Here is a 14229-nt window from a genome sequence, read left to right as displayed (position 1 = left end):
CTGGGCTAATATATGCCTTCGGGCAGATAGCCCAGTACCAACCTATGAACCTGTGTAGACTCGTTAGGTAAACCAGATTGGTTTTATTTGTTATTTTTATAATAAAGTGTATGATTACTAGCCGGGGACTCTTTACGAGTATTTGAGTACTGGTACACCTTACAGCATTACATCTATTACATTTGTTGTTTCTTAGTTGGTTCTCACTGTTATTTTTGCTTTTTATAAATTAAAACAAACCATACTGACTCAATTTTAGTCGCAGGCATTTTACATCACAAACCATAATGACACACACCTAGTTGCAAACATTATACATCACTTATAATCTACCCAGTCTTTCTCACCCAAACATTACATAGCTTATTAAGTCCTTTAGGCCTCATTCCTGCCTTGTATGTTTTGTTCCAATAATTCCCCATTTTTTTCTTATGTAGTTTGCTCCTACTCTTTGCTAAAGATCTCAATTCCAGTTGTTTTATCTCTGTTACTATATTCACTACTTCCAATATAGTTTGTTTCGATTTTGATTTCCATTTTCTAGTAATAACTTTTTTTGTCAGCAACCATTATTAGACGCAGCAAGGTCTTACCATGTCTAGGCAAGTTTGATTCTGTATCATAGCTCAGAAAATCCTCTCTCTCATCAGACCAATCTGCTCACCCAGCATCCTGCAGGGAATCCTTGAAGTCCATCAACTCACTGCTCTCCCAGAAAATATGTTCTCAGTTACCTTTTTCTTCCCCTTCACACTTCCAACATTTACTGTCTACATGAGGAAAAATTCTGTAGAGTCTACTTGGGGTATAAAAATATCTATGCAGACATTTCCAGGCAAAAATCCTAAATCTTCTAGATTTTGTTGCATATACGGGAGACATACATGTACAGCACAAAACATTTATTGATATTAAATTTCCTACATGTGTGAACCAATAAAAATTGAACTAAATAGGTTTGCAAATTATTATCGTCTAAGTAGCTTGTAATAATACTACGTATTTTCATATCATCAGCAGCAAATTTGCTAAGCCATACATTATTATTGTTGGGAAAGACAGACCTAAAAAGGCAAGGCCCCATAACAGACCCCTGTGGAACCCCAGCCTTAATTTAGAATCAGAGTTGCAATCTCTGGTTTTAACCCTATATGATCTACCCTCCAAACATTTAGGTACCGATTTCTAATGGATTAATATGAAATTGTTGTGTATACACATACAGTTTCCAGTTGAGAAGCAACAGCAAAGTCAACATAAATTATGTCAATGGCAAGACTCCATCCAAAGAAGAACAGCATTGAAAAAAAAAAACACAAACAAAACAAATTAAGCTAAGAATGGCCTGATTTAAAGTCATGCTAACAGATGTCTTTCTGTAGTCCAAATTGATCAAATAAGTTATCTTCGTATTATCCAAATTGATCAAATAAGTGAGTATGCTAGATGTCAAAGTTGGCTGCACAGTGATCAGCAGCTGAAATTCAGCTGTCCCAGTGTTAAAATGGCTGAGAGACGAGGCCTAGTAATTCTGCCAGTTTTAGAACAAAATCGGTTAGTAGGTGGTAAGTACACTGCCTGAATGTCAACAACGAAGACGCTTAGAGAGCCTGAAAGAAAATGTACCAGAAAAGGTGGAGAGAAAACACTGACTGGGAAGAATCCTGCTGCTGTGAAGCAAAAAGCTGTTCATGCTCCAGCTTTGGTACAAGAGATGGTTTCCAGTAATTCAGAGGAAACAATAAATCAGAAGCACTCAGAGCCAGCTAAAATAAATGAAACATTGAAGAACTATATAAACTCAAATAACAAAAGGCTGGAACAAGTGAAAGAAGCTTCAAGCCGGTATTCAAATAAACTTATAAAACTGCAAAGATCAGAGGTGGAAATGAAGAAAAGACACTAAAAAATTATTTATTTATTGTTTGTTTATTTACATTTGTTTACCGGGAAATTCTGACTGGACACTGGTACTTTTTCAGAGGAGACCCAGAGAGTAAAGCTCCACAGAACAATAAATGAGCAGCAGAATACATGAAGAACAATTGATTATACATGCAGTAGCAAATACATACAGCAGCAAACATTAGATATACATAAAATATGAAACATAGTAATGAACAGGTATACTAATATCTAGCTAGAGACTAAGAACTAAGAATAAAGGTAGGATGTATATACAGATAGTACTAAGCTCAAAGAGATACTCTTCTAAACTCATAAACCCACAACTTGTATACAAATACTGCAATAAATTCAAACTGATATAAAATCAAACGCTCCACGTGAAGGTGAAACGAGCTGAAGGGCTAGGGGATGGAATGGGAAGATAGATGAGTAAGAGAAGAGACTGAGTAGTAGGCGTGGTAGTGAGAAGAAGGTAGGTGCGAGTCAGCTGGAGATGTATTTGGAGTTGAGATGAAGTGAGGTAGTTAAGAATGCTACAAGAGGGTTTGAAAGACTGAGTGAGGAGGATAAGGGAGGCTAAAGGGAAAGCCAGAGCCTGCAGAGGAAGGAATACAATGATCAAACGGTGTGAGGCAGGGTGGCGGGGGGGGGTGAAAAGGAGGGTCACTCGTCAGAATTGGTGCATGGACATTACCAATGATTTTTAAGTAAGTTTTTAGTGCAGTCGTGACGTGATTGCAAGAAGGTAGTGTGGTTATAGAGTGGGGGGGGTTGTTCCATAATCTGGATATAATGCAAGAGAGTAGAGCTTCTCCAGCTGAGTTTTTGGCTTTGGTTACTAGAAGTACATTTTTGCTGCAGGAGTGTAGTGGTCTAGTGGAGCAGTAGGGCTGGAGAACGTTTTGAAGGGATGGAACTTTAAGAGGATAATTTACTAACTTGTGGGCGAGAGAGAGTTGATTCAGGTGAAGAAGTTGAGGGAGTTCAAGCCAGTCAAGTTCTCCAAGTGAGACAGAGTGGTGGCTGTGATAAGATGCACCAGTGGCAGACTTAGCAATTTTATTGTAGCAAGCGTTGAGCTTGTTTAGGTCTGTTTGTCTAAGGTAGGCAAGTATAGGAGAGGCGTAGAGTAAAGTGGAGAATAGGTGGGAATTGGCAACAGAAATTCTTGCTGTCTTGGTGAGGAATTTTGTTTCTATACAATGCCCCTAGTTTTTTGTGAACTTTTTTATGGTAAGAGTAATGAGTGTCAAATCTGAGATTGCTATCAATCTCAACACCAGGCAGTTTGTTGTGCTCTATTGGGGAGATGACAGTATTGTCTTTGGCTAGAATATTAAAGTGGGGGATAATTGGTCTAGATTTTGTGGGTTGGAAGATAAGGAGGCTTAGTCTTGCTCGGGTTAAGTAATAACTGGGCATTAGATAGACAGCTTTCTACAAAGGAAATGGCTTCTTGTGTGATCTTATGAAGTTCAGGTATAGTTGGGGCTGAGCAGATGAGGGTGGAGTTCTCTGCATAATGTATAAGAGAAGCCCACTTGGTGGCTGTGAATAGATCATTGGTGAAGAAGCAGAATAGTAGGGGACCAAGGATGGAGCCTTGGGGAACACCGAGTGTTACAGGAAGTCAAGGGGAATAGGTCATTATGCCAAACAACTGATTGTTGGCGGCCAGTTAGATAGCTGTGAAACCAAGTAGTAGCTGATTGAGAAAAGGATAGGTTAGTGAGAATAGAGATTAGTAGTTTGTGTGAGACCATTTCAAAAGGTTTGGATAGATCCAGGAAAATAGCAGAGGAGAACAGGCCATTGTTTTTATGATGAAGGATAGTGTTAGTGAAAGTGAGCAAGGCAGTAGTAGTAGTAGTGTTATGGCCTGAAGCCATGTTAAGTGCTGGAGAGGAGGTTATTAACTAAGAGGTAGTCTAAGGCTTGAGAATGGATGCATTTCTCTAGTATGTTGGAAAGTGGAGAAAGGATGGCTATGGGGTGTAATTGGAGATTTCAGTGGAGGAGCCACGTTTTTGAAGGGGGAATGATGTGGGATATTTTCCACAGTGTGGGGACATAGCTTTCTGATAAGGACCGGTTAATTAAGATAAAGACGACATAAGCTAGGGCTTCGGCTGCTATTTTTAGGTATTCAGAGGGTAGATTGTCAGCTGCTAGTTTTGTAGACTTAAGTTTAACAGAAGTTTTATTTTTATGTAGGATGTAGGTACTGGGGGAAAAAAAAAACTGTGAGCAGAGTATTTGGTATTGATGTGGAGAGGGTGGGTAGGGGGTTGTGTTGTTTAGCCAAAGACAGAATGGTTTCAGTAAAGTTTTTATTGAATGAGGCAGCAGTACTGCTGGAGGAGGGGAGAGTGGTAGGTGGGGGGGTGGGGAGTGACAACTTTACCTGGGTGGAGAATGGAGTTTACTGTGGACCAGAACTGCTTAGGGTTGTGTTGGGAGGAGTTTAGGGCAGACTGATAATATTGGGTTTTATCTTCCTTTATTTGCTTTTTGACCTTATTGCGCAACTCTAGGAATGACTGTCTAGAGGAGGGTTTTTTGTTATTCACCAATGGTCCCAGGCCTTGTCTTTGACTTTCATTAGAGCCGTGGTACCTTTTTGTAGCCAAGGGGAGTACTGTGTTTTGACTCTGGCATTTCTTATGGGGGCATGTGTGTTTAGGATGTTTAGGAAGGTGCTATTGCTTCATCCAGATTGAGGTACTTTACTGGTGTCAAATTACAGTTTTGAAGGGATGAGATAAAGGAGAGAGGGTTAAAGTTTACCCTGTTTCATATTTGCCAGTAGATGATGGGTTTAGCACAATTTAAGTGGCGTCTCAGAAGGAATGTTGGAGTGTGGTTACTGAGGCTGTCCGGTAGACAGCCAGATAAGTATGAGTGAGGGGCTTTATTGACTAATATCCAGTCGAGAGTAGTATGTTAGCGTTTTTATTTACCCGGGTAGGTAACTGTAGTAGTTGGGAGAAACCATGAAGGTTTAGGTGGTGGGCTTGGATGATTGTTATTGCAAGATAGCCAGTTGATATTAAAATCACCTAGAATTATGTTTTCGTGAGGTAGGGAATGGTTAGCCCAGCTCAGTAGGTTTTCTAGGCGTGAGTTGTTTTGGCCAGGTGGGAAGTAGCATCCTATGATGTTGATTGTTTTATTTGAGTTTAGTTTGAGGATGGTATATAGGATTTCTTCATTTCCAATTTGGGGGGCTCGTGTTAAGGGTCTGTATGTTTAGGTGGTGTTTAAACTTTAGAGCCACACCCACACCACCCCCTTTCTTAGATGGCCTGTCTATATGGAGAATGTTATAACCTTTTGGGAGTATTTCCTCACTTTTGATGTGAGGTTTAAGCCAGTTTTCAGTCAAGATGAGGATATCAGGAGAGTATAAAGCTATGCTAGTGTCTAGGTCATGGGTTTTATTAGTTATACTTCTGATATTTAGACACATGAAGAGAAGGTCAGATGGCTTTCTGTTGAATGCTAGTTGCGACCTGGAGCAGCTATTAGTCAGATTTTTAGGTGTGGAATTTGTGATGGTAGGACCAGGGTTAGGGTGGATGTCACCACTAAGGGCTAATTTGGATAGGGCAGTATACATAACTTTTATAAATCTGATAACCTGTCATATTTTAGGGATATTTTTTGTTTGTATGTGACAGGTGACTGGTAGTACAGTGGGTGTATTGAGATGGAGATTGTGCTGGTATGACAAGTGTAATTAGTAGGTGGGGATGGATAGAAGTGAGAGTAAGGATGCAGTGAAAGTGGTTGGGTGCATCTATTATGGAATCCTGTTAGGATGTAAGGTGTGCAAGTAAGGAGTGTAAGCACATTAAGTAGTAGCATGATTGTATCAGGTGAGCAGTTAGATTGGAAGTGGGTGGGGTATTGTGGGTGGTAGAGGAGAGAAATTCCTAGTAATGTTATGCTTGGTTTGTTGGGTATTGGGAGGGGATAGCGACTAAAATAAATGTAGACATAGTAGGGGCAGGGTGGGATGCGAAATGAGCCTGTGCATAGTGCCAGGCTTAAACCCCTCCGAGCTGTGGATCCCCAAGGTAAGTAACACAGATACTTTATTTATTGCCCTGCCTGTACTGTGTTTTATAGCAGGGACATCTGAATACTAGGGCAAGAAGTGTGGAGAGGAGAAGAGTTTAAGGGAAAAGGTAAAGTCAGCAATGGCCCAGTTGTGTGCACGCTACCATAAGAGGGACTTTTAGCAGTAAAAACGTAATAAATGACCATACAGTTTTTTTTACAAAACTTTGCTCAGGACCAAAGTTTTGTATGCCCGTAGTTCTAATTGGCAGCAAGTCTTGGTTGGGAGGGCAGAGATCAAAGAAACCAATCCTTTTTGCAGTGGGAGAAACTGTTAGGAAGAGAAGTAGGGTAGAGAAAAATAAGAGTTAAAGTCTATAGGCAGTGCTGCGTGAAGAGAAGTACAGCAATATTTATAGCAGAACTTTAGCACTACAAATGTACTCACTTTGAATGACCACAGTTGCTTTAGAGCCACAACTAAGACTGAGACTAATTGCCACTAAGAGTATGACTAATTCAGTATAGTTTGACCGACCACTATCTCGGCTATGCTACTTTACATTACGGAGCCGGTCCTTGTCATACAGAGTCTCAGGACAGTTTAGTTTAACAATTAAAAACAGCAGGTCTCGGGTATATTTAGCAGTGGCTGTCGCTACATGCCAATGAGATTTAACAGACATATAGAATCTCAGTTGCATTTAGTTAGAGAGCATAGAGGCATAACTGTACGTAGAAATTGGCTTTAGAGTCTTGTCACAGTCAGACAAATTAGTGCAGCTATTAAAATTTCAATCACATTTTACCACTCTGCGTAAGTGCCTCATTGTAGTGGCAGCAAAATACCAGATTACACATCAGTAGCATCAGAGACAAATTTGTTGTATTTAGTAAATTGCAGTTGTAAGAAAATGCTATCAGTTGTTATCAAGGAAACTCAACTTACACTCGATCAGATGCTGATTTAAAAATGGCAGCTCGTTTGGGAAATATTTATAAGCTTGGTTGGGGAGGGGCAACAGTGGTGACGTTGTGCAGTGAGGTAAACCCTTCTGAGCTGTGGATCTCCAGGGTAAGTAACACCTACTGTATTTATTACCCTGCCTGTACTGTGTTTTATAGCAGGGACAGTTGAATAGTAGGGCAAGAAGTGTGGAGAGGAGGAGAGTTTAAGGGAGAAGGTAAAATCAACGATGGCCCAGTTGTGTGCATACTACCATAACAGGGACTGTTATCAGTAAAAACTTAACAAATGACCATACACTTTACTTTACAGAACTTTATTCAGGGCCACAGTTTTGTATGCCCATGGTTCTAATTGGCAGCACGTCTTGGTCGTTATTATTTCATTAATAATGATGATTAATGTTATTAATTCATTAATAATGATTATTCATTATACACCAGGCAGAAGAGAAGCAAATTCATTCCAGTAGGCATTGTTGAGAGGCAGGTGTGGGATTGAGCTTTTATGTATCCAGTTATCTTCAAAGTATATTTTTCCTTTAGTATCAAAATCATTTTTTGATGTAGAACAGGCTAAGGAGGAAATACCAAAGTTTGTGTAACAAACTGAGCCATCAAACAGAAGGGGACTCTGCTTTTCATTCTTCTGATAAGGCTCAGAGGGAAACTTTTGCAAGTGAAACCTTTTTCATTGAAAATGATTGAGAGAGAGAGAGAGAAAAAAAGTGTAGATGTTAACTAGAAGAATTGGAAGTACCTTGAACCAGAGTCTAGTTGGTATTAGGAGAAAGATATGACCAGAAGGAAGACCAGCAACACTGCAATTAGTGAATACATGTAAGATTATAAAACATCAAGGTTCCTTTTAGAAGACCAAAGACTCATTCCTTCGAATGCGTCATGGTCGAACTTAAAATACTGAAATGGCAAAATATCGAAGCGGCTTCATTACTTTGCCGTTTTCTGCACTGTAGTGTGGTCTTGGAGTTGGTATATTTAAGTAGGGGGTGTGGGGGGCACAGACCCCCACTTAATGTAACGTTTAAAGTGTTTTGAGTTTTATTTATTTTTTTGTTGGAAAAGCGATTTTTTTCCCTTGGAAAAAAATCGCTGTTCTGACAGTTGGACATTGTAAGCTTTTGCTTACATAGGGCCAATTAATCACCGTTCACTTTTTTAAGCGTTCGGTGATCTAATATAGACCCAAACATCAGTCACATTTGTGAAATATGGCTTTACATGAAAAAATGGTTGAGAAAGATTAGATTTTTGTTGACTTTGTTAAATATTTGGGAGACTGAAAAGTGTATACCCCACTTCATGTCATTCTTGCTTGGAAGGACTCTAAAAGAACAAAATAAGAAAGTGATTAGAAGTAAAACAATTTTTGTTAACAGTATTTGTACAAAACATTTTATGATATTAATTGCATGTTGTGTAGTAAAGCATTTTCAGTGATTGTTGTATATGATAAAGATACTAAAGTTAGCAAGTACTTTCTTTTTCTTTTTTTGGGTTTAGGAAATCCAGGAATTACAATCTAAAAAGAGAAGAAAACTGGACAAAATAATGTTTACATTAATATTCTGTAATTTTGGGCTGTTTGGGTGGTGTGTAAAAGTGCACTGATTAATACTATATGTAGAGTTATGATGTTTTCTCATACTTTTGCATAGGTGATTGGATTAATGCCCTTGGCTTTATCTAATAACAAGTTTTTTCTGCATGTAAGTGGGCTTTAAAAATAAGAGAACACTGAATGTAATGAAAAGTTTTCCTTTGGCAAATACATGTTCAGTGTTTGTTGAGAAGTCTGCAGCTAAGGTCAGCTGTATATCTGTTCTTATGTTTCCATGGAGGCAAACTGCCTACATGTTAAGGCAATAAATCTCAAGAGTTTTGGACATTGCTGGGAGAAGTGTAAAATTGAAAGGTACAGAGGTAAACAGCCTAGTAAAAAATAACATTTGAAATTATTGGAAATGTGAAAGGGAGAGAACAGCTTTTCTGGTAACTAAATACTTCATTACATTTACTAGAAGCATGTATATGATTTAGTTTTATTTAAAGATAGAAAGTGCACCCTTTCTTAAGGCTAAAATTTAATGTGTTCTGAAAGCATACACTCTGTTTGCATATCTGGGAGGGGAATAAAAATAAGACAAGAACAGACAGCGATTAGTGTAAGTAGGAGCACAGACTGTAGCATGCACACTTTGCATAGCTAACCTTAATTTTAGGTTTTGTGACACCTGTGGTGCAGTTGTCAGTTTGGAACAGTTGGCTCTTATCAGGAGGGTTAAACTTCAGTATTTGAAGATGTACATAGTTTTGTGTTTATTTTAAATTTACAGGTTCTGGGGTAGTGGTGTTTTTTTTTTTTTTTTTTTTTTTTTGAGGGGTTTCATTAAAACAAAAAGTGTTGTAAGATGTGTGATATAGGTTCAAATGGAGATGACAAAAAAACAACAGTGTAAAGGCTAAGCCAGCCAGCCAAACATTAGTGGGGGCATGTAACACAAAAGCCAAAAAAAAATTTAAAAAAGCTGTCATGTATAAATAGGTGGGGAGAATATATTTTTTTATCATAATGGCTACACTGTCCATATTATTTTGGTTGGAATTTGAATGGCCTTAACAGATACAGGCAAAAAGGTAAGATTATTGAATTATGGTAAAATAAATGCAAATTGCAAGTAGCAGTGCTGCAGGAGACACATTTTTTAAGAAGTGAGCTTGTGAATTTGATACAATGGATTTCAGGATGGATATTTAGTAGAATATCTGGGACAAAAGAAAATGAGTGCTTATACTAATTGCTAGAAGATAACCAATGGTGATTGAAGAGGACAAAACAGATAATAACGGTAGGTTTGTGGTTGTAAGGAGCTACTGTCAAGGGAGGAAGATTATACTGCCATGTGTTTATCCACCTAAAACTGCTGTTATGGAGATTAAGAAATTTTTGGGAGAAATGTTCAGGTTTCACCAGGGAATATTACTTATAGGTGGGGACTGTAATGTGATTTGAAACAGTGAGGATGGATCTGGGCCCTAGAAGGGAAAATGTAACAAAGGAAGGTAGATTTTTGAAGAAATTTATGAATGTATTTGGTATGGAAAATGTAAATTTAGTAGAAGTAACTCAAAGAAAATTTACTTATAATTAACCAAGGTATAATAACTGGGCTAGACTACACAGAAATCACATTTTACAGGAAAATGTGCATTTAATTGAAAGCTTTGATACACATCCAATAATTATTTTTAATCCTGCACCAATAACAACCAACATGAATTAAGTATATATGCGACACTGGTGCTTCCTGGGCTACCTGTTAGAGTGGAATTTAAAAAGTGGGTAGTGGAAATTATTTGAGAGCTGTTAGGGAAGATAGAAATTTATTTTGAAGTTACAGCTAGTGAGTGGGATAAAATGAAAGTACAGTTTAAAAGTAGGGTAGAAATAAAAGAAAAAAATTAAGAAGTAACAGTTAGAGGGGGCTGATAAAGGTTAAAGCATTGCAGAATGAGGTGAATCTCACAGATGAAGAATAAGAGGCATTACTGTAGTGTGCTAAAGAGAAAATAAGGGAATATCTAGATAATATGTATGAGTTTAGAATGATTGCTGTAAAGCAACTGTTTGTTTTATAACTCTGGAGCACAAAAACATTTAGCCCAGTGACTTGGGCAACAGGAAGATGAAAGGGTTTTTGACAAACATATGGAGCCTGTAATAATAAAAAAAATAAACAAATAAACAGAGATCCAGTAGAGGTATTTTTGAAATTTTATGAAAATTTAAATAAAGCAGAGAAATGTGAAAATCAAGAGAGCAGAAATAGAAATAATTATGGAAGGCTTGTCAAGTATGCCAAGGTTAGAGGTAGATGAGGCTCAACAAGTAACAGTTAAGATAGGAGGCGATGAAGTAAAATTGGTGACGTGCCATCAGTTTGCAGGAAAGCGTCTGGGAATAGGTGGTATTCCTGTGGAAATTTGGAACCTAGAAGGAAAATAAGTGATAATGATCCCCAACATTTTGTTTAAGAGCATTTTTAAAAAGGGGGAAAGCACCAACATCCTGGAAGAAAGTTGTGGATGTTCTTCATGTTCCACTGTTGCAGTCATCACATTTGGGTTATCTGCTTGCAGTATACCTCAGTCGGCCTGATTATCAAAGTCTTGGGTCCTGCGTCAGTTGCTGTCTCATCTTCCATAACGTCAGGTAGTCCGGGGTATAAAGCATGCAGCTGATGCCATTACATCAGTCTTTCTTGCCATGCGGTGCCTGAAGCAGAAGCACTTTGCAAGTGCTGGTCGGCCGACTCCTGAAATTTTCGTTTTCAAGTTTCAGAACTGAAGTCTTCTACTGAGCTAAGTATCCCATTGGGGAAACTTTTTCTTCCTCTAAACCGATGTCAGTAAAAGTTAATAATTGTATTTCTTGTGGAAAGCAAATACCTCATAAAGATTTTCATTCGTGCTGCATTCCTTGTTTAGGCCCTGACCACGACGTACCTTGCTGTTGGTTTTGTGCCTTATTAAAACAACAAACTATTTGTTGTTGGTTTATTTACACTTCTAAATATTTTGGTACCCGGTTCAATTATCCAGATATGGCTTCGGTAAGCTACCCAACTTCCGTCATTCTGAAAAAAGGTAAAGACAGAGACAGGCCGCATAGGTCCAAAGCTGCCGACGATGCTTTTCCTAAGCTAGTCGCCAGTGAGGCACTTTCTCAGCCCCTGATACCCGCTACTTCAGATTCGCAGGCCTCTACTGAGACCCATTCGGAGTCCGGTATGCCACGAGATGCTTCATCTGTGGAACCTGCACATCTCTACCTCGGATGCGTCCAGAGCCGCTGTGCAGGCACAGGCTTATGAGGGTGTATTCAGGCCTACTGACTTGCATATTAAACCGTCGCCATCTTCTTCTTCAAGGCCTAAAACTCGATCCATGCCTAGAAAAACGGTGCCCAAACCGCATGGTCAGGCCTCTATGCCTAAAAAACAAATGATAAGAATGGCTGAAGACCTTATTACTCTAATCAGGGGAAGCTACCCTTCCCCCTCTAAGAGACCTAGGACTGAGTTTCCTTAGGATTCTTCTTTTCAGGACTCTGAAATTTTTGTTTCCTCTGATGACCAGGATTTACACTTATCTACCTATGAGGATTCTGATGCAGAGGACTGTATTCCCTCTGCTTCCCCTCCAGAGGATTTCTTTCGCTGGGAAAGCCAGGATTACTCTGACTCTAAAAAGAGGCTTAGGGATTTCTTACTCCTGCCCCAACACAGGCTTTTAGCTATCCCTCCTGTTCTGGACATTGTTGATGATACCTTCTCGGAATCTAGCTTGGCCCCTGACTCTTTACCTCCTGCTCCCAGAAAACCTGATAGATATTATAGGGTTCCTGACTCTCACAAGTTCCTCTTTAAAAATCCTACTGCAGAGCCTGAGACCATTTCACAGGGACCCAAGGGCATTAAGGCTACTGCTGCCAAAAATCCTACCCCCTCTGATAGAGATTCCAGGGCGCTGGATAGATGGGGTAAGAAGGTATACACTTCTGCAACCTTGGCCATTAGGGCCTTAAACTGCCAGTTTCATATGTTAAAGTATCAGCAGCATATTATTGGATTGCTCAAACAGAAAATGATGTTGATTCCTGACTTCTGAAAATAAAGATTTACAGGATTTAATGCATTCTGCTGAATAAGTTGGGAAACGTACTTTGCAATGTGGTTTTGATTCACTGGAGGTGTCTTGCAGGGCTGCTGTCACTGGGTCTGTACTTAGAAGGCATGCTTGGCTTAAGGAGCAGTTTTTGCCAGATCATGCTAAAGCTAAATTGCAGAATGCTCCCTTAAACGAAGGCCACCTGCTTGGCAACAAAGCAGAAGAAGTTCTTAAAAAGATGGAGGAAAAAGCTAAATCTATGCAAACTGTTAAAGATTTCCTACAAGTACAGCCTCCCAGATTTAGTAGGCATTGGCCCTCTAAAATTGGTCCTTTCTTGCCTCTTCCAGGCCTTCTCAGTCCAAACCAAGAACCAGCAGAACACCCAAGCTTCAGTCCCAAGGTACTCACAGGACTAAGCAGTGGGGGGCTCCCACTTCCAAGGCAGGGAGTGGTAAGAACTCCCCACTTATGGTAAACTGTCTCAGTGACTTAACTTTAAATCTTCCAAGCCCTGCACAACTGACTTTTCCTTTAGGGAGAAAGATTGCCCTGCAGGCAAAAAATTGGGAACTCATTACCCAGGACAAATGGGTTTTAAATATAGTTCCTCAAGTTTACAGATTCCACTTCCACTCCTTACCAACCCCAAACAGTTGGCCAGATCTACCCCCAAATCAGTGGCAGAGGCTCAAAAGCAAATTCTCTCTCTATTAAGCATCAGGGTTATTCAGCCTGTCCCAGAAGAGGAAAGGGAACAAGGTTTCTACTCAAGACTTTTCCTGGTGCCCAGAAAAGACAACTCCTGGCGTCCTATCCTGGACCTCTCTATCCTAAACACATTTTTGGTGATCCCAAAATTAAAGATGCTAACTCTACACCAGCTGCTTCCTAGGAACACTGGATTTAAAGGAAGCCTACCTCTACATCCCAATAAGGGAATCTTGCAGAAGATACCTACGATTCAAAGCAGGCTACATGAACTATCAATTCTCTGCACTGCCCTTTGGCTTATCTTCTGCGCCCAGGTTATTCACAAAGTGCCTAGCTCCAGTCATTGCATTTTGCAGGCAAAAAAATATCCAAATATATCCATACCTGGACGATTGTCTAATTCAGGCAGAAAGCCAGGACATACTATTGAATCATCTGGTGTTTGTACAGAAATTGCCAACGTCTCTGGGGTACACCATAAACGAAAAGAAATCACATCTTGCACCCTGCCAACAAATTGTATTCCTGGGAGCAAGCTTGAACACAACTTCCCAGATGGCTTCCTCACGCCAGAGAAACAAATTCATTTGACAGCCTACTTCAAACTACTGGCTACAAAGACCCAGCTATCTGCAAGGAAAATACTGCAAGCCCTGGAGTTCATGGCCTCCTGCATTCCCCTAATTCCATATACAAGAGTGCATATGAGGAAACTACAGTGGTATCTAAAAAGCCTGTGGTGTCAACATTCTCAGGCTCTAGAAGCAAATGATTCCTATCATACCTTGTCTACAGATAGAGTTCCTTTGGTGGGCAGAGGCCTCCCACCAAAACAAGGGACTGCCATTCACTCTACCCCCTGCCGCCCAAACCCTAACAGATGCATCA

The 14229-nt window shown here is 39.6% G+C and overlaps 1 protein-coding gene across 4 annotated transcripts in view; it reads left to right on the top strand.

The window, feature by feature from the left end:
- The window catches only part of AIFM1 (apoptosis inducing factor mitochondria associated 1), a 774257-nt gene that overhangs the window by 502956 nt on the left and 257072 nt on the right, over nt 1-14229 (top strand). The gene's annotated exons all lie outside the window — the stretch shown is intronic.

Source organism: Protopterus annectens, chromosome 15.part0 (genome assembly GCF_019279795.1).
Source record: "Protopterus annectens isolate FY-2018-M chromosome 15.part0, PAN1.0, whole genome shotgun sequence".
Classification (NCBI taxonomy): Eukaryota; Metazoa; Chordata; order Ceratodontiformes; family Protopteridae; genus Protopterus; species Protopterus annectens.
The sequence above is the reverse complement of the archived record's forward strand: the minus strand, read 5'-3'. Positions and strand labels throughout refer to the sequence as shown.